The 14580-nt window shown below is 43.5% G+C and overlaps 1 protein-coding gene across 2 annotated transcripts in view; it reads right to left on the bottom strand.

Moving 5' to 3' along the window:
- The window catches only part of mgat3b (beta-1,4-mannosyl-glycoprotein 4-beta-N-acetylglucosaminyltransferase b), a 95315-nt gene that overhangs the window by 71149 nt on the left and 9586 nt on the right, over nt 1-14580 (bottom strand). Inside the window, exon 1 of one of the 2 annotated variants that reach the window (XM_059332730.1) lies at nt 13539-14148. The exons of the other annotated variant lie outside the window; for it this stretch is intronic. The gene's annotated coding sequence lies outside the window, so the exon portion shown is untranslated. Of the gene's footprint in view, nt 1-13538; nt 14149-14580 lie in introns of those variants that run through there. 2 annotated transcript variants of the gene reach the window in all.

Below are 14580 nucleotides of genomic sequence, written 5' to 3'. Positions count from 1 at the left end.
ATTTAAGTTACCATTTGGAGTCACCAGTTAACAGGGTCACTCTTTATACTGAAATACCAGCAAAGTCTAAGGCTGCAATTGTAAAAAAAAGAAAAAGAAAAAAAAAGTGTGACAGAAACTGAGGACAGAATAAAAAATGCTTGTATTTGTAGCACCCAGTTTCAAATGTCTGGCTTGTTCAAAGTTACATGCAAGGTTTGTCCATCAAATACGTGTATATGCATGGTTTACAAACAATTTAAAAGGGTCTATAAAGGCAAAAGACACTGTATACATACTAAAAATGTCAGAGAACAGTAAAAAATGTCAGCAAAATGTCCAGTCGCCCAAGGGAACATTTGGCTTTATCTGACCAGCAGTCTCAACCAGGAAAATGTTTAGGTTATGCTTATCTCGAACAAAAGAGAGAGGCAAATCCTCACAGTCGTGAAGCTGGTACCAGCCAATGAATCACATTTGTTGTCCAATCAATTATCTGATGAATCAGACCAATCGTTTTTGGCACTCGCTTGAGTTCTTCCTTTTGTCCATCTGCACTGTATTAGTCTTGAACCTTCACAGAGCTTTATGCATCTGGCCCGAAGTCTCCATGTGCAAGTATAGCCCTGGAATACAAAGCACCACACTGATATCAAGGCTTCCCTCCTGGCTGCAGGAGTTTGGGGATGTACGGCGAATAAAAAGTGTAATCAAGAGGGAGGAACTCCACTGAGATTCAATAAGGAGAACAGATGGATGGACTGCAGAGACACACATAAATACACAGAATTATACATTAAAAGGTTCGGATTTGTAGAAATGGGGTTGTATGAGGTACTTATCAATAGTAAGTGTATCTCTTGCAGTAGTACACCTTGGAGAGGCAGGCAGAAGTACCGGTAAACAAAAAAAGTTATTGAAGTCTACGCTATATTTAGAATACTTTATCTTGCCGTCTAACAGCACTGTTTCAGTTAAGATAGGGAGAGCTGTCGAAGACATTATATGCATCCAAAAGTCACCACACTCATTTCACAACAACAGTCATTTTACTTGGCAGAATACGTTGCTGGTCTACCGCTGCCTTGACTAGTTTCGTTGTGTAAATGTATGACTTAGGGGTTATTTCAGATTCATCAAAAGCACACAATAACATGGCGTTAAAGAGAGCATAGACAACCGATTCAGTTCTCACCACTTAATCGTAAAGAGGGCCGCCGGACAGAAAGGTAAAGTGGTGAAAATATTCTAAATGTAGCAGACGCTGAGAGTGATATTGACACTTTATTTTGAATTTGTTTCACCACTATACCTTGCCATCAGATAGCCGTTTCCGATGAGAAAACTGAAGCAGATTTCGCAATCTATGCTTGCTTCAAAGCCACAAGACTCCTTTTGCATAAATAGCAATTTTAGCTCGTAGGAAAAAAAACGAAAAAAACAAAACAGTTGCAAGTCTGGTGCTGTCTCAAATGGTTTGTTTGTGTTGGTGTGTGACTTGTGTTTTTTAAAAGGGTTAGTTCGGAGTCATTAATAACACAAACAAACTAAGTGAATGAAGCAGCTGTAGACAAACAACTCCTGTATTCTGCAAGGTAAAATTATTTTTTTGTCAGACGAGTCTGGTGGCTTTGAAGAAAGCTCACATAGCAGCTTCAGTTCCCCCCTTGTTCACTTAAACAGGGCTGTCTAAATATGTTTTGCTGCTGTCCCTGTCCTCAGTGGTGAATTGCTTAGCTTCCTTGCCTGTCCTCCAGCCTGTTTCTCCAAACTGTGGGCATGTCGACCACCATCTACATTAGGTAATGCACTGACTATAACCTAAGTATCTCCTACAACCACACTACCCCTTTAAGATCCAGCAGCAGAGTCTTTCTGGAGGGACCACAGTGTAGTAAGAAGTCTAAAAGAGATCTTTTCCAGTTTCTGCAGCCTCTTGAGGCAAAAATACTGACTGCTCGCGGGTCGTCTGAATGCTGAATATTGATACTTGGCGGCCACGAATCGATAGCATATTGCCACGCAAAATATTGCGATAGGATGCTGTATCGATTTTTTTCCCCACCTCTACTCATCTGCGTTTGCTATTTAAGTTACCATATGGCTGAGAGTCACCAGTTAACAGGGTTACTCTTTAAACTGAAACAGCAGCGACGTTTAAGGCTGCAATTATAAAAATTTGTTGACTACCAAACTGAGGACACGATAAAAAATGCTCACATTTATAGCACCCAGTTTAAAACGTCTTGCTTGTGTAAAGTTACATGCAAGGTTTCTCCAACAAATGTGTATATGCATGCTTATGCATTATCACAGTTTACAAATGATTTAAAAGGGTCTATAAAAGGCAAAAGAGACTGTATATACAAAAAAGCAAGGCTAAATATGTTTTGCTGCTGTCCCTGTCCTCAGTGGTGAATTGCTTAGCTTCCTTGCCTGTCCTCCTGCCTATTTCTCCAAACTGTGGGCATGTCGACCACCATCTACTTTAGGTAATGCATTGACTATAACCTCATACAACCACAGTATCCCTTTAAGATCCAGCAGCAGAGTCTTTCTGGAGGGACCACAGTGTAGTAAGAAGCCTAAAAGAGGGGCTTTCCTGGGCAAACTGAGGTGAAGCAGAGCTTTTCCAGTTTCTGCAGCCTCCTGAGGCGGTGTGTGTTTATGTGTGTGTGTGTGTGTGTGTGTGTGTGTGTGTGTGTGTGTGTGTGGTGTGTGTGTGTGTGTGTGTGTGTGTGTGTGTGAGTTCAGTAAGCACTGGGCCACTTTCCCAGATGAGATTCTCTGCTGCAGGATAATCCTGATGAAAATGTCTTTCCTCTTCCTCTCCATCTCTCTCTCCCTCTATCCATCCATCCATCCATCCATCCGTCCACAGACAAACGGTTGGCTGGCGGCCCTCGCTCTTCCTCTCCCACCTTTGTTCATGTCTCACTTCCCTCGCGCTGCCAGTGACAGACTCCTCATTGACGTAGGTATCTCTTGACGGCCAAAAAGAACAGTAACGCGATGATTGTGCGTCATTATCATTTTTATAAGACATGCTGGATCTCTGAGCTGCTTTTGTTGTTTAAAATTAATCATAAGCACACCCCCCATCCTTATTTTTCTTCTGTCTGTAGCTTTTACCTTGGCCTCTATTGATCTTTACAGAATCTTATCTTCTTTTTTACTCACCCTTCTTTCTCGAGCGCATACTTGAGAGCACGTGTTATGAAAGACGTAATGCTGCTGAAATGACAAGAATCTCTCTCACAAACCCTCCTTCTGTCCAGCGCTGACACCATATGCTGGTGCTTTCTAGAAAAAGCTTTATTTTGTTCCTAACACCTAGTTGAATTTGACAAGTTAAAAAGCTCATTTTTGTACTCAGGGAAACGGCGAAAGCTCGGCTGCTATTTTAAGACCGTTTTTCAGAGTCACTTTAGGATGCACTGCAGGCTTCCAGGAGGCAATAAAACACAAGTGTGTCAAAAGTGAGGGTTTGTTGCATGGAGACGACCTTCAAGCCTATAACGGTTGCACATTTTTTAAAAAACAACACAATGGGACCTTTTGTAATGCCACACTGACCTCAAACTGCTTCCTCTTTTCCAGTTCGAGCTATGAATTCACTTAGAAGCATCAGCAGATCAGGCTCGGACAGAATTGGCAAATAATCCTCAGTGTTTGCTCAGAGCAACTTGAAGTACTACATTTTCAGCATGAGGACAGATAGTGTTACCAAGGTTGACATCACATCCAGTCAGCATTTGCAGGTCAAAAGAAATCCAAGTGTCTAGATGTACGTGAGCTAGGCTTGGCACTCTGGCACTCCGAAATTTAAGATTTTTTTATCTCATTTGCAACATAAAATTAGCGCCCGGCCATTGTGGGATTTTTGAGGCGGATACCGCTGTCAATTTAAAGGAGAAAAACTCACAGATTGACAATATAGCTGCGGAAAGCTGGAATGAAAACAGATCTCTTTCTGTGTGGATTGATCACAGATTTCACATAGATAGAACTCTGCAAATACTACTTTCTTAAAAAAAATAACTCTTAAAGTATATTTAACACTATGATACATATATTGTATTACAAGTACATTGCCATTTTTGGGCGTAATTTGGGGTAATATAGCTTAATGAACGCAGCAGCAAGGACTACAGAGTTATACAGATATATTTTAGAAAGAGATATGTAGTTGAGACAATACCTCCATACCGAAAAATCCGCTTAGCGTTCCGTATTTTTGGAGGAATTTCTGTATGTTTTGTTTAAAATGCCAATATTTGGCCTAAAAGTACCAGGATATGAGTGTTTTGTCCATTTGTCCTAGCCTATTCTTCACCAGGATGTGTTGCCATCTTTCAAACTGCAAAACTTCAAAACCGTACATGACAGACGCTCTGTCTTTCAACTTTTTCTAAAACGTTCCATTCTCCACAACACAAGCACAAGCCATCTCCTACTCTACACAGGCTAAAAACACAAAGAATATCTACCACATTCATCTCTGACCCTGGAATGACTTGTGCTTCATTTCCATCTGGCACACAATGCCCCCTACAAACTGTAAAGCAGTGGTACGCTCCAGCACTGTAGCCTCAATAAACACACATGCTGGGTCGAGCACAGGTCAGGGCCACTCTCTCTCCCTGCTAGGTGGGTCTCCTGAGGTATCCACGGCAGGATGTGACTGTAAGGTGACACGGAGATGACCAAGAGGGGGGGAGGAGAAAAAAAGAGAGAGTGTGGGTGAGAGAGTAAGCAGTGCATGTAGAGAAAGGGGAGGGAGGGGGGGAGAAAGAGAGAGAGAGAGACGCAGAGAGAGACAGACAGACAGAGAGAGAGAGAGAGAGAGAGAGAGACAGAGAGAAAGACGTCCTGAAGGACAGACAACTTCTATTTTGGCCGGGTGGCAAATTCGGCTTGGCTGTCTGACAAGAGCAAGAGCATGCGGCGGTGTGTGTGTGTGTGTGTGTGTGTGTGTGTGTGTGAGTGTGTGTCAGGGGGGTTTGAGGTCATGGAGGGAGACACTGCCTTATTTAGAAAAGGGGAGCACCCTGCACACAGCAAGAGGGGAGGGGAGAAGAGAGAGAGAGAGAGAGTAAAGGAAGAAAGAGGTTGTGATGCTGGTCTTTGGACAGGCGGTCCTGTTCTTGACAAACAGCAGCAGTGTGTGGAGAGCTCTTCATCCACCCCCACATAAAGCCCAGTCACACTCAGTTTGACCTGCCAGAACAGAAATCCATACTTCATCATCACAACTGCTGCCCCCTCAAGACCCTGCCTGAGAGACAGAGTGTTGTGTACTATGGAGGGGTTATTGAGTGGGACTAACTGCATTTTAAGTCTGTGCTTTATGTAGACTACAACAGGGTGTGCAGTATGGCTGCACACCCTGTTGTAACCAAAGTCCGTTGTTTCTGTGCTGGTCAGTAGACACGATGGGCACCTGTAGCATTCTTTACAAGTCCCTTGTTAAACCGTTTGTGGATGAAATGACTCCGATAGTTATCTTTATAGGCCGTCAGATGGCACTTGTGCAAGGTCACGGCTAGGACAGGAGATACAAAACGGTGCTGTAAAAGCATATGCAAATAAAGAGTGAGGAGCAAAACACTGTCACACAGTCAAAGTAGCTTTCAGTGAGTACAGGGAACAACTTTAACAGACACAAATGGCTGACAAATCCAATAAATAAATCTCTTCTTAACAATGGAAGCGTCATTACCAAGTCTTCTCAGCTTAAGAAGTTATAATATTATAATGATGACTGACATATGCAAATTTAGACTGTATTAATGTGCATTTAAATAATGGGCATTTTTGCAGCAATATTCTTTTAAGTTTCTCTCATATTTTGTCTTTTTTTAGAAAGTCTCAACTATGTTGTCAACTACCCAAATCTGCTCTTAGCCAGGTGTACTGAATGATACATCCAACTTGATCATTATTGTTTTATAGTATAGGTAATGTGCTATAAACACGATGTGTGATAGAGTGCAGGTAGTCTGGTACATGGCCAAGAATCTACTAAAAAACTAAAAACCACTAAAAAAAACTGCTGTTCATAGAACATCAGCAGTAGTGAAATTGACATCCTGCAAAATAAAGTAAAAGAAAAGGCATTTAATGTATAAATCTAGTAATCTTTAATAGTCTGGATTTGATTATATATGATATTCATGCAAGTTTTTGTTCCTCAAACTTAATTTAGTTTCCTCACATTGGCCAAAACAATGGTGGAGTGTGAAATATGTTCATGTGTTTTTGGTAAGGGTGCTCTTGACCTTTTCTTGCAAAAATAAGAAAAAGTTGGTGAATCTCTGAAATCAATGGCTACCAGCACAATAACAAGAAATGGTAGATATGAATCATGGAGTCTGAGTCCACTTACTAAAGGAAGATTGATAAATGTGGTTGAAAGCTAAGGAAAAAAAGCTTAAAACTGGACCTCCCTCCCTCCTTCCTTCCCCATTTTAAAAAATGAGTCTGAAGAAAAAAATGTTTGCTACTGTTACTTCAGGCATTAATTTATCTTATTAAAATAGACAACAACCTATAAATACCAATACAGCACCCAGCTCTAATGCAGCTGCAGAGGCTCACTGTGTCATCACGCATTAAAATCTCTTTCATCCGCTCAGCTTGCCGTCATTCAAAAGTGAAGTTAATGACTGAAGTTTTCTACTTCAAAATCTAGTTTGTCTAAACAGACGCTGCTGCCAAATGACTGGAGGTGGTGTCGCCGTCTATAACTGTCAAGGCACATTTCCGGCACCTGTTACATTAGATTTGGGCTCTATCCCTGGCTCGGGGGCACACCCCGCATGGAAACATGTTCTACATTTGTGCACCCCGAACACCAGCTTCACAGTCTGCAGTAACATGTGAGCATTCAGAGTCAAAGTAGAACTCTGCAGTGCTAGCTTTCATGTGCTCAGCTCTGGGGTGATATTTTATTCTCTGCAGCTTGTCGGGTGACAGCGGGTTTTGTGACGGGGAAAACTTTGAGCTGTTCATACATCAAGCCATCAAACGCCCTTCAACTGACTAATGAGGGCTCTGAACCTTTGGAGCCAAAGGTTCGGATCCGGGATTGCGTTCAGGATGCGTGGGCAGAGGGGTGATTGGGGTGCAGGTGTGTGTGTGTGTGTGTGTGTGTGTGTGTGAGGAATGTGTGCGTGTGAGGTGTGTAGGCGGAGAGAAAGAGAGATGAGGAACTTTACTGGAAGGCTGATAAGTCAAGTGAAATTACACTGCATGATAAAGTGTGCAGAAAGAGATGTCAAAAAAGCAAAGAGATGTGCGCCTGTGTGTCTGATTCTCTCTCCAGGAACAGTGTGAGCACAGCCAGAAGCCTAGCAGTGTGTGAGCGTGTGTGTGTCTTTGTGTGTGTGTCTACAGATGCCAGATCAGAGGTGGAACACAGCTTAATTCCCCCAGCAGCAGCAGCCGGCTGCGCTCGGCCGTACGTAACCTGTTGGTGGGGGTTAGCGTGGCGCTGTTTGGACATCCTGGAGCCTGGGACAACCCCGCCTGAACCGCAGAGATTACACACACACAGCGGTAATGATGCACACAGAGATTGGTTCTACTGTATGATCCAGGTCAACGGAAAAACAACAGGCAATGAGGTGCACAAGAAGAAGAAACCTGAAGAGAAAACACACTTCTTTTTACTCTCCTTTCACTCTCCACTGAGCTATGTCTTGTAATTACTTTAGCGCTCACTGGAGCTTTTGCCTCTGTGTTTCAGCGCTGAAAACATCCCTTTGTCCCACTGACTTGCAGTGGAATAAAGAGCATATTAAAAAAGCCAAAGACCGCCCCAGGCAGGAAGTCACACTCGCTGCCGGGACGAATCATCATTCAGCTTCACTCAACCCTTACTCTAATTTCTCCATCGAGCACTTTTTGCTGCGGAGACACAGGTAATCTAGAATCGCAGCAACCGTGAGCCATCGATCCTTTTAATTTAATGAAGATTATTCTTCTTCTGCTGCTGCTCCATTTTAAGCTCACTCAACAGCTACAGCTTAAACAAGCGAGTGGAACGAGGATCCATTTGTGTTGCTGCCGGAGGACACAAACTTTCAATTTCAGAGGGCTCCAGAAAACAAGTTGCATGCAAAATGTGCATCTTGAGAGCAGACTAGTTTTAATTTCTGCAAGCAGACTGGGCCTCTAGATGTACGGCAACAATCGCTCTGCAACATTTTCACATTTCTCAGTCTTATACTGAGATCTTTACATATTTGGAATCTAATTTTCTATGAAAATACCAAAAATCCCATCCAGACATGTTTCAAGACATAAATACTTACACAAACATTGTGCATGTGGTACATCTTTTTCAGTTCATCTATATCTTAAAAGTGCATCTACACCATCTGTCTTATTGGAAAAAAACAGAATATGAATATGCAAATATATTTATTCTCAGAAGTTCTGAACAAAATATGTTTTGTACTTCCCTGAAAAGTGCAGTGTCTGTGTGTCTGTACACTGCTGGTTTCAAGTTTCCATCACAGTTGTGCAATTTGCATACTGGACCATGACCATGATGTCACAAAAGCCTTCTTTATCAGCTCATCCATGGTTCTGCACAGCAAATCTCTCCCATCCAAGTGATGTAAAAAACAAGCACATTTTTAAAATCCTTATTTTGTTTGCTGTATGTGTTCTCTATTTATAATACTGTTGTATTTTAGGCATGGAGGGAAAAAATGTGTGGGTTTTTTTGTAGATTTTTTCATGTTGCTTACAACCCAAGACTCTGTGAAATGTGAATAAAACTGAATTTGATATTTGCTAATTCTATGGGACATATATATACTCTAAAACTATGGGACATATATATATATACTCAAAAACCACCCGTCTACCAACAGGTAAACGCAAGGATACACCGCAAGACGAAAAAAAAGTTTCTTTTTTTAGCGTTTTTTTTTTTTTTTAGCTACAAATAGCCAGACAGGGCTGTATTTTTGTTCAACAAGCCCATTTGCAACCAGAAACTAGAAGATGTTATCTTTCAAATGAAGCTTCAAACATGAATTTTTGGCCTTACAGTTCTTCCATTATAAACTTTTGGTCAAAATAGTGTAAATATACACTCTAAATTCTGATTTTGATACATTGTTTTTATTTGCGTTTTACACAGTTTTCCAGTCTTTTGGAATGAGGGTTGTATTAACATCTCTTCTGCCCGATTTCCAACAAACCAAAGTTTGCCAGCAGAAGTCACAGGTTCACAGATAGCTTTCCTAATTTGACAGAGAAATTCACTCAGGCCAAGAAAAACTGTCTTTGCTGCTCTTTGCTGTCTTTCACTGGTGTTCACACACACTGCAGGAGATCAGATGTCTGCATCCATCTGCTTATAACAACAAGCGTGGTTTGTGGTCATTTCCTGCAGACTAATTCTCACTTCTTACAAAGTGCAGCACGTTTGACTTGGAGAAAGACTGAGGCGTCTGTTGGGATCTGACACAGCACAGTTCTCACCAAGCTGAACGACAGTAGGAACTCTCAGGTTTGTGAATGAACAGTCAAACATTGATGTGTTTGCAGCCTTCAAGTTTGAAATCGCTGTGCTGGGATTACAAGACGTGTGGCTGTTGAGTCACACCTTGAAATAAACTAAGTCTTTCATCAGGAAATTCTCCAAAACAGGATGCAGTGGAAGAGGAAGAGGTTGTTGATCTCTGCGTACCCAGATCACCTCTGGCAATGTTAACCGACAGCCTCGCTGTGTGCCAGCAAAGCCATTTGTTTCGGCCTTGCAACCTGAGTCGCAGGCAGTGAGAAGCAGGAGAGGCGTAATTAAAGTGCTGCGTGAGAGGAAGCAAGGAAGCAAGAATGGAGGAGTTGTGACACGGTTGGGATAGAAACAAATGGAAAAAATGTAAAGTAATGAGATCGGAGGTATGACACCTGTTTTTTTCCAAATTAATTCTTATTTTCATTAAATGAGTTGACAACAGCATTGGGTACATTATGTGCTGCCTCGCTGTGCTTAAACACTGTAAACACTGTGACTGAGACAGCAACATTACACCCAAAATACAAAAAAATATTAATATATTTGAGCTACAGTACTGTGCAAAAGTCTTAGGCCATGTTTAGATGTCGATCAGTCGATCAGGACAGAAAACGCAAAAGTAGCGTTGTGTCTCACTTTTTGTTTTGCGTTTAGACAAGGGTCTAAAACACCATCGCCATCTAAACGTAAGGCCCATCTGATAAAATATTTTGTTGTTTTCACCCGAGAGCGTGTGAAAAAATGCCTAAAATAATTGATACTGGTTTGAAGGCAAAGGTGATAAAAAAAACTATTTACATTTCTATTTTTCAAAGCATCCTTATTTTACAGCATTTTTTCCCACACCTGCCTAAGATTTTTGCACAGTACTGTATATGATGAAAGTTGTGAAAAATTGTCAGTTTTGCAGAAATTATGACCATGCCTGATGATGAAAAGCTTCCGTTTGTCTCACTTGGGAAAGAGAGCAACACTTGAGGGGCCACAAGCTGTCCATCACAAGGCGGCTAACTGCCTTAAAGGAAAAGTTGGACGTTTTGAGAGGTACAGATGTTTGCTTTCTTGCCCAGAGCTATACGAGGAGATTGATACTGGTCTCCACAGTACAGTAAACACACAAAAATGTTACACCTTACTGTTTTATGTGGGGTTCTGAGCTATTTCTTGGCTCCAGGTAGTTACCGGTTTCTGGCCAAGAAATAGTCCAGCACATAACCCTTGTGTTTGAGAAGTGCCGGTAGGTAGAATTTGTTACCTCTGGACAGTGACGCCTGCCTGGTTTACAGACTTTTTGCTCAGCTGCTGATTCCAGCTTCACATATTGACACGAGAGCTGTATCGGCCTCTTTATGCATATTTACTTGCAATGTAAAGTTACATTATGTAATAATGTAAAGTATTCCTTTAAATGCCATAATCAGCAAGATACTGTTTGTGAGTGAGACAACTGATTTATATGGAGCTATACAATATTATTTCATGTATTACATAACAACTTTGCATTATAGCCAGCATCTCATCTTGTTTTTGTCTCCTTCATCTACTTTTTTCTTCTTCTATACAGACGTATTTATGTGACGCGCCAATAAAGCCAACTGGAAGTGAAATTGAAAGAGTGCGAGGGAGAAATCACAGGAGAGTGTTCTTAATCAAATCTGACAAAAGAAGTGAGCTTCAGCTGTGGGGCTCAGGTGGATCTCTGGAGTCCACACACACTCTGTCAGACACATGACTGGATAACATCCCTCCAGCTCACTCTGTGGCTCTGTTCTCTCTGTTCTCATCCTCCTGTCCCATCCATCCATCATCTTTACATTTCGCTCCTTTTATTGTCCCATTCTGGCTTCAGCGTATATACATAAACTCTGATGCATACATACATATTCAGGTCAGACAGCTGTGTTAAGTCCCCATCTGTGGCTTCTAAAACCCCAAAGATCCCTTAGAAACATTTTCTGTTTGCTCCACTCCTCCTCCTCCTCCTTCTGCAACCCCACACCTTCCCTACACACACACACACACACATACACACACGGCAGCTCACTGCCCTGTCTGTCAGCATCAGCATCACTGCGAAGTGAAAAGGCCAGCATCCCCATGAGACGTGGTCTTTGTTGATGTTGTTGTTTTATAACGTGGGGATCTAGGATGTTGGTCGGGGCATCGTCGTCCATTTGAAGCCACAGCGAGATAACCACAGAGAGGGACGGAGCAGTTGCAGGCCGCTGCCTCGGCTTATGCTACTGCAAACACAGTGAAGTATATACTTCCTGCTTTCCCCCCCAGCTCAAATTCTTTCCTTCTCTGCTCTCTTTACTGCCTGGCAGGTACAGATACAGGTCCAATTTTCTGTCCAAACAAGTGAAAACAAAACCAAGCTGCCATTTTTTCATCAAAAAAAAAGCTGCTGCTTCTGGGTTCAAATGAAAAGGTCTTTTATACAAAACAGACGTCGACTGATGTCCCTCGGATTCGCAAATAATTACCTCAACCCGTCGTGCATCTTTAAAAACCTGGATTCACCCTGAGGGAACACACTGAGCATGCTCATCAGCGATGCCCTGTTTCACACATTCACAGCTGGGAGCTGCCAGGTACTGCTACTGTTGCACCACTGGGCCGCTCTAATGGAGTTACTGCTGATTAATTGCCTTGCTCAAGGGCAACGTGTCAGGGGAAAGAGAGAGAGGTTCGTGTTTACACTCCGCAGCCAGATATTTCCAGTGTTTCCGCACACTTACAATCTCACCTGCTTCTCTAGAAACCTCCGGGCTGCTCCCTCGTTCACTCGAGCTGGGAATGAGACTAAACAATCAACAAGCTTTCTCCACAATCACACGCTGCACCTTTAACTGCCTATCAGGGATCAGCTTACTCAAGCCCTCATATACTCAAACCCATCTGGGGCCCCCGGATCAATACCTGACCCCTAAGCAGCGACTGGGGAGCGAGGCTTGCTCTCGTGGGAAATTAGAAATGGATTCAGCGGGCGATGGTGGTGGGTTTTCGGTTTGACTAGATGGGAGATGAAAATGTTTTTCGTCATGGTGGCTTGCAGCCGCTGCATACAGAGGACAACAACCCGGGGCAGGGTGATTCAGATGGAGCAGGACGCTCCTGGGGGGCTGCAAGATGTAGCGGTGACAAGGCTGATCGCCACCATCAGTTCAGGTGTTTGGTGTAGAAATGGGGATGTGTGACGGAGTGAAAGTGAAGAACTAACCCGTAGAAAGTGGTTACATTTAGTGGGTGCTTTAAAGTACCTCATAATGCCATGGATTCAGTCGAGGATGGGCCGCCAAAATGGGAATCAAACTCTAAATCCTGACAGCTTTAGTGCAACATCAATCCACTGACTCACTAAGAACTCTAAATGGTTTCAAGACTGAATTGTTTTGGCTTGGCCTAAAACTCCTGTACCATCCAGGTCAAAGACGATGGGCCCTTTCAAGAATTATTTTGCATCTCTTTGTAGTTGTTTTCCTCCATTTGTAGCCAATGTGTGTCTCTGTGTTAAGCATCTCTTTGTGATCACTTTGCATCTGGTTGTAGTCATTTTGAGTTTCTTTGGGGGCCGCTTTGTGTCTGTTTCAGTGATATTTTTGCCGCCTGACCCTTGGGCCCCTGGACCTGTGCCCTTTAGGCCCCTTAAGTAACCCATCCATAGATCCTGGTACACTCTGTTAATTGAAATCTCACATATTAAGCACCCCAAGATCATATCACAGAATCATGAAATGGCATGAGCTATACATATCCAGTCTGTTTCCAGCTACTTGGTAATTTAATGAGGAGCAACTTCATCAACCTCACACACACAAACACACACACACACACACACACACACACACACACAAATGCACCCCCCTCTACATTGCAGTCTTAAACTGTACGTGCAATGGCAGGGGTCTTCACGTCACAAGCCTTTATGCTCCCCTCCACCCCCTCTCCCCTGCCCATCCTCCATATCCCGGAATAAAATAACACACACACACACACACACACAAGCATCTCCTCTTACCCATCTGTGCCTGTGTCGGATGTCTTTCAGAGGTTCATGGTGGATGAGAGCCCTGCTGATCCGAGTCTAGTCTGGTAGTTTTGCTGCAGAAGCCGCTATGCCATCGCATTGGTGATGCTGGAGTCTCGGTGATAACCAGGGGCCGGGGTCTCTCTCTCTCTCTCTCTGAGCCTCAGCCGGGTTACTCTACAGTCATCTCGCAGTGCTTATCCCCCTCCTCTGGTTCTACCCACCGAATCGGTCGCGCCGATGATCGTCCCGAGCGGGACCTACGGTGGATCCTGTCGGTCGTAGTGATGGCACAGCCTCCTCTCTCGCCTCTGGTGTTTATTCCACGACCAACCGAGCTGAGGTCTGTCCACAAGAGATTAAAATAAAGAGAAAACAGAAACCGCCGAGCAGTCTTTCGTGCGCGAAAAGGGATGAGCCGAACGGTGCAGAAAAAGGATGGAGATGGAGAGATGAGGAGGGACACGGGGTTGGCGGTGGAGGGGGGTGATCGCCGCTTTCTGTCGTGTTTACGAGCCGCTGTCGCCTCCTCCCTCCGTCTTTTCTATCTCCCTCACCGTGATGCGTCTCCCTCTCTTACGTCCTGCGCTCTGTACCCGGTGTGACGCCTTTTCCGCTCGTAAGGAAAAATAAGATTCCCCCCCTCCTCTCTTCTCCTTTACTTCTTCATCATCTTCCCTCTCTCTCCCTTTCGATCAGACATGCAAGAAGGAGGAGGAGGTGGAGACGAGTGTGGTGTGTGTGTGTGTGTGTGTATGTGTGGGGGCAAGTGAAAGAAAACGAAGGCAGTGGAAGGAGGAGCCCCGCGAGGAGAGAGCTCCTCCCCGTTATGCTGCTTATCAGGAGGACGAGGGGGGCGCCCATCATGTAGATATGAAGAAGGAAATATGAGAGGGGGGGCGGGTGGCGGTGAACTTGTGCAGAGGCTTGAGCAGAGCAGGCTGCTATTATTATTACTGACGTTTCTCCTGTCATACTGTGAGAGGTGTCCTATAGCCTAAATTTATCCAACCACATGCAAGTTCTGCAAAAC

This window comes from Centropristis striata, chromosome 1 (assembly GCF_030273125.1).
Source record: "Centropristis striata isolate RG_2023a ecotype Rhode Island chromosome 1, C.striata_1.0, whole genome shotgun sequence".
NCBI classification, from domain to species: Eukaryota; Metazoa; Chordata; class Actinopteri; order Perciformes; family Serranidae; genus Centropristis; species Centropristis striata.
Note: the sequence above shows the minus strand (reverse complement) of the source record. Positions and strands in the feature narration are given on the sequence as shown.